Source organism: Calidris pugnax, unplaced genomic scaffold (genome assembly GCF_001431845.1).
Source record: "Calidris pugnax isolate Ruff unplaced genomic scaffold, ASM143184v1 scaffold70, whole genome shotgun sequence".
Taxonomy (NCBI): Eukaryota; Metazoa; Chordata; class Aves; order Charadriiformes; family Scolopacidae; genus Calidris; species Calidris pugnax.
Genome location: NW_015090862.1, coordinates 5,730,193 through 5,737,122, shown reverse-complemented (window position 1 = coordinate 5,737,122; position 6,930 = coordinate 5,730,193).

Genomic DNA, 6,930 nt, shown 5'->3' with positions numbered 1-6,930 from the left:
GTAGTTATTTTAGGCATATTCTGAAATGGAGGGAAAGCAGAAGAATTTTATGGAGACTTATGCCATCCAAATTTCCTGATTGGAATAAATTTATGGCATAAGTCACAACCCAGCAGAAGTGAATGGGTCTTTCAAGTCATTTCAAAGGTCTTTTTGCTCAAGTACTCACTTTTTTTTCTGTTGTTTTTTCTGGAGAGAGAAACCCAATGGGAATAGTTCCACTGCAGAAACAATTTCATAGTAGAAACTTTAATTTTTGAATTATGAGTGAACTTACAAACTGGTTTATTTCCTTTTGTAGACCAGCCTTTGTCACTCAAAAGCCACAGATTTATTTAGCTTTCACGTTATCATCAAGCAAGCAGAATGTCAGGAAATCCTGCTCTGCTGTCCAAGGCACTGACACCTGTTTGATCTGTTTTCTGTCTGTAATATTTCTTGAAAGTGCCTTCCTGGAATAGTTCAAATCTCTTGCTCTGTGATCAGAACCCTTGCTAACTGCATGATGCACCAGATGCAGGTGAAGGAAAAACATACTCCTTCCTTCTTCTGGGCTGAAGTGGCCTGGAGGATGACACACTGGAAATGTGGGGAGTGGCCAGCCAGATTCAGAGATACAGTGTGCGACCAGTCTGTAAGTGGTTAGATGTGTGAATCCATTTCCTTCCTACGACTAGGTCTATCGTTAGAGGGGCATTTCCCTAAGTAATATTTAGTCATTGTGGCTGAGCTATTAGTAAGTCCCCTTAACTATTTAGTCCTCCCTACACTCCCTCCTAATAACTTTAGTTTGGTTAGGCCCATCAGTATCTTCTGTATTGATTCATAACTTTACTTCTTTTTCTGTTATTGTAATGACTTATGCACAGAGAAAATGAGGCAATTCTTGGTGTCAGGATAAGAAAACGTCATTGTACTGTAGATACAGATAGGTCTGCTGGAATGTTCTTTGCGGCTGGAGGGAACAAAGTTTTTCTGATTAAAGTCCCCTGATTTCAAGAGTCAGTATGACCTGATATCTTATGGTTAAAATAACTCCTCTTCTGCCTTGTTTTCTTTCTGCAGGACTTCCAGTAAACTTGTTTTTAGTATGGAGAAAGAAAATAAATAATAGAACCAGATCTTCCACTTCACAATTTTTATGCACAGCTGCCTGTCCCGGCTCTGTGTGTGAACAGGCAATGGGCTGGGAGAGTCATTAAGAACTGCTGAATTCCCATGTATACCATTCTGAGATGGGGATCATGGAGGCCCTAAAATGCATCTAAAATAAGGGGAAAAACTAGTAGCATCTCTGCAGGTGTTTTAGACAACTGCCTGGTTGCTTTGTTGGTTAGAAAAATGTTCCATCATCCTCTACTCTGAAGCAGGACTGAAGTCCATCACTTGCTATTCTGGGCTTCTGTAATAAAAAAATGGCTGAAGCAAAATACAGATTTTTCTCTTCTTCCTCTTCTATGTTTCCTTTCCTGTGGAGAAATAAAGGTGAAATGTGTCTTGACTTCCCCTTTGTAAGCTAAAAGAAGTCAGTCAAATACATGCAGTGATTGCCTGTCCTTAGTGCTCCCACTCCCTTAAGTATGTCCATTTCTTTCTCTTATAGAAGAACTTGCATTTCACAATTTATTTCTGCCTCTAAAATTTGCTTATTTCCTGCCACATTGACAATACAGAAATCAGTCTTTTGGAAGATATCTATCCTTTGATATTATCTCCAGGGAGTGGAATATGATTTTAAAAGCAGCTGCCTAACAATATAACTGTGGTGCTAATGGTGGGGTGTGCCTGTTTTCTACTCCCCTGCCTACCTTAACCGGTTTATTTATGTGACCTGGCAGGTCACACCCCTGGGTGAACAATGCTGCTGCTCCTGTGCTGCATTATTTTTACATGACATTTCTGCTGAACAGTCCTGCGCAGACTGACTAAACCAAAACCTACTGCTGAAGAATGAATGACAGGCTTCTAGTGTTGCACGTGTGTCTCGGGCCACATTGCTATGGGCTGTGACCCAGTTGTTAACTGAGTGGGAGACCTACATGAAAGAGGAAATGGTGAAGATGAATCAAGGGGTGGTACTTTTTCTGCTGAATCAGAACTGGACTGATGCCCTATATGCTTCAGCAAAATCTGAAGTGATGCCATCTAAATCCCTAAGAATTTGTGACTGAAAAATGACAGTGCTATTTTTTCAATTCATATGTGGCCACATATTCGTAAGTGAAACTGTCCTATATTTGTCTTGATATATTTCATAACTCTCCGTTGATTTCGGTAAAGTCCCAGCTTTTTTATTTAATAAAATAAAAGCCATGGCTATAGCTGTGTAAATATTACGACTTATAGACATGCTCAATCAAAAGCCCTTGCAAATGAAGCTAGAAATACCACTTTTTCCTGAAAAAGATGCCCTTCCAGGGCTTTGCAGCTTTCTTTAAAATCTTAGCAGTCATTTTTATTTCACTATAAATTGCTTTTTAACAGTCTGGGTCTGCAAATCATAGCTACCAGGTGTAATCCTCATTTTGTCTAACTGCTAAGTGCACAAACAGTGTGAAATACATTGACATACATATATATGCATAAGGATACATGGCAGAACCCTGTTCCTGTTATCATTACCTGATTGGCTTCGATGAACTTGCTCTACATTATTGCCCAGATATGGCTTTGCGTGATGAACCCATTCTCTTTTGTCCTTTCTGTCTCTTCCAGAGGAAATGGTAGTGCACATTGCATTGTATTATTTATTGAGCTATCTAGCATTTTGTGACTTTATTGATATGTAGTTAAAAAGTACTTTGAGAACCTCAACAGGAAGGTGCACTTTAAGTAGAAAGTAGGACAACAATTAAAAAAAAAAAGAAGACGCTAAAAGAAACATTTATTGTAATTATAGTCTGTGACTTTACATTATCAGTAAAAATGGAATCAAGCTGTTATTGCAGATAGCTCCAGGAATTTCTTTTTTTATTCAACTAGAACTGGAATAATCACATAAAATGGGTGCTAAGGACATATCCCGCATTTCAAACTTCTGGTATGGGAATTTCTAATTATAAATTTGTATATATAAGATCAGCAGCGGAGGCTCTGAGTTCCTGTAGTAATCCTGTATCAGCCATGTACCAAGAGTGTTGAGTGACAGCAAACATTTATATCAATCGGTTTGAGAAGGATATGATGCTTGTAGCTAACAAGCTGGACATTCAGAAATCTGTATGTGTTATGTTGCTTCGAAAGGGCAACTATAAACCACAGTAGCTCCAAATGCAGCAAAGATGTATTTGCCAGTGAAAGAAGAAATAGTGCTCAAGACAAGAACTGTATGATATTATATATCGGTTTGTATATTGCATATAAGGGGACCTATAACTATGGAATTTGGGGGCTCAGTTTCTGGTATGTGTCGACTAACAAGCTGTGTTATGACCGTTAGCAGGCTAAAATTTTCATTCTGTAATGTCCAAAAAGAAGAGCTTGAGAGTTACATGGTGCTGAGCTAAGCGTGTGTCTGTAGCATACAAGGGTGAAAGCTAGCACTGAAAAGAAACAGTTCTAAGGAAAAATAGGTGATGAAGCCCACGGGTCTTAGTGAGTCTGGTTCTGAAATATTTTATGTGTACCTGTCCATTTGACAATCTCTGCTATAAATGGGTTTCATGCCTTAGGGATGATGAAGGCAGAATAGATTTTAATCCCCCTGGAAAGTGAAGGCTATTAGAAGTTAATTATAACATCTCATTTTTGTAGCAATATAAATGGGACTTTATAACCTTAATGACCACAGGTGTGAGTTCTGTTCAATTTGTAACTCTGCAATTATTCCCAAATCCCACAGGATTAATATTCAAGTTGGTCAAGTGTTATTGGAACTTTCCTTCTTCCTCTGGAATCTGTCAGCAGTTAGCCTGAAGATGGAGAGGAGATTTTGACCAAAAAAAAATCAGCCTTTTATTGTGCCCACATTTAGGCGATTTGTTAAGGTAAGACTAGGCAGAAATTTTCCTGCAGAATTTCTTTTATAATCTGTTTTTCTGTGAGGGCAGACCTACTTCCTACTCCATGTATTGTATGCTCTCTTGCCCATCTTGTGACCAAGGGCTTTTCATGTAAAGGCCTGTTGATTCTGTGGCATCCTATTTCATTTTTCCCCCAGCATAATGATCTTTGGGCCTCCTGGGAAAAAAAGATTTCAGTAATGCTGGTGGTGGGCAACAAGGCAGTCCGCAAAAAAATGCACAAGGTGCCTAGACTTTAAATTTCTTGCAGTTCCTATGTAATTATATGGGCAACTATTACTCCAGATACTCATACTGTAATGTCATCTTGTAATTAATCTGCTGTGCCTTTGGATCGTTGCATTCAGAAAGCGCTGGCAGGTTTTGAACTGAAAGCTCAGCATCCCCTTCAGATTATGTTCTGCCACCACATTGTATATTGTCTATGAGCAGTCTGTATGACCTGTATACCTTTTGTGTAGTCTATCCAACGGCAGAAATCAGTAGAATACTGTTGTTTTAGTCAAACTAATTCCCAAGTGGTGGCTTACTTTCTGTTCCCCCATCCTCTTTCTGTAAGCTTGTGCCATGTGCAAACCACAAACAGCCTGAAATGCTCACAGCAGCATACTATGACCCTTGCAGGGAAAAAGGAGCAGTAAACTGGCAAATCTGCTTCAGACTGTATCAGAACCAGGGAGGTAAGGTCACAGGTCCTGGCAAACAGGGACAAGCTGAAACCCAGCAGACTTTTCTCCCTGATCTCTCAGGGAGTGTAAAAGGGAATGACTCTATGGATTATCACTTCTTGGTTTAAGTCTCCATTGGGGGTGGGAGAGAATGGCAAATGTGGAGTAACGAGCTGCAGCCAGAAATACATGCAGAGCTTGCCCTTGGCAAGGACATGCTGGGCACGAGAGCTCCTTTCAGACCAGAGGAGAACTGTTGCTTGCTAGAAGCCTGTCACTTTTATCACTATTGGTAGGCAGTCTGTCATGTCGAGGCTGAAAAGACAGTGGTCAGAGGTCCTATCACAGGACAGCTATCAAGAAAGCAAACCCACAATTCAAGGACCTCCTGAGTCAGTAGTTGTAGACATATTGTCATGTTTTATAGCCTGTCTTCTAAGAGTTTAAAAAGCAGATGGATATACTTTTCATCATCAGAGTATCCTCTGCCATAATGTAATTTTGCACATAAATGTGGTGCCTGGTTTACTTAAAATCCATTGTTCCCAAGGGTAGAAAAGTGGTTGTGTGGTGTTTTTTGTTTTGTGGGGGTTTTTTTTGTTTGGTTTTTTTTGTTGTTGTTGTTGTTTTTGTTTTTTGTGGTTGGACTTGATGATCTCGGAGGTCCCTTCCAACCACTAAGATTCTGTGAATAGCCATTCCCCATTCACTTCTACATACCGGTCATGCTCTTCTACACCTTTGTTGCCCATTCCCCACCACTTTCTTTTGTGCAAGCTGAAGATCCCAAATCTTCCTCTCTGCATCCAAGAATAATTCTATGACTTAGAGCTTTTTTGAGGCCCTTCTGTGTATGTCTCATATTGCTGCCATGTCTTCTCTTGAGCTTCCTTTTTCCAACCCATCAAAACTATCAAAGTTGCTGCAGACCTTAGAAATTGTCCCAGAAATCCAGCTGTCATGCCTTCCTCTCTCATGCTCTAGCATATGGAAGGAAGGTCCTTTCCCATAGTGTGGCATAAGTTTAGTCTCCGTGCCTGTTCTTAGGAAAACAGTTCTGTTTGTGCCTTCCAATGACCAGACAGCCCTGCGTACACACCTTTTCCCAGAAGAGAATGAAGTCCAGAAGGCACAACTTCTTACTAACCAGGAGAATCTCACAGGTATAGGAACTCCTTCCCAGCTGAAACCACAACAGCCACCAGCTGGCTGCATACCAGAGTTTAAACTGAGACATTTCTGCTTACCAGGATAACCAGGAAGGAGCAATGACCACTGCTAAGGGATGTACTTGTCAAATGTGTTCATGTTGTTGAAGACAACCCTATTCTCCACCTGCAAACCCACTCTGAAAGCCCAACCCTACTCTCCACCTGCAAACCCACTCTGAAAGCCCAACCCTACTCTCCACCTGCAAACCCACTCTGAAAGCCCAACCTTACCCTCCACCTGCAAACCCACTCTGAAAGCCGCAATACAACCAGGAGTTGTGACAGTGGATGATTCATACGGAAATGCAATTGTTTGTAGGCACAACACACCTTTGCACAAAAAAAAATTATCATGTGACTTGCAGCCAATCTTAAGTTGAAAGAAATCCAAATACAAGTGGTTGTTCTATCTCATTTGCCACAGGCTGTATTATCTTCCTCAGGCGCAGAAGAGAATAGTAGCTGGGAAAACAGCAGAACAGATGCTGAATACTAAATGCAGACCCTTCATTCGTTCCTCAGGGCCTGGGCAGCGCTTTCTTCCTCCTTTCCTCAGATCCTTGTCATGTCGATAGCTCAGTATCTTGCCTTGGGGACAGGGCACTGAGAGGCAGAATAGACACGTTGTACACAGAGGGTGAGGCACTGGTAGTTCAGTGCAGTTCCCATTTTTTCTAGTGCAAATTACTTCTCTCTCTTTAGCATTCTCCAAAGGGGGGAACCGGCATGATTGTTAACATCATAAGGGGCAAGGACATTGTGTAGCCATAGCTGTGTTTTCCATGAATCATACAACGGTTTAGGTTGGAAGGGACCTTAAAGATCATCTACGTTCCAACCCCCCCCTACCTTGGGCAGGGACACCTTCCATTAGACCAGGTTGCCCCCAAAGCTCCATCCAGCCTGGCCTTTAAGGTAATTACACATAGACAGGGGATAATCTATGTCAAAAAAAAATAAAAGCAGCATCTCCTTTGGTTCCCGAGGAAGGTACCTCCTTGTTGGACCAAGAACCAGCGGGGGGGCGGG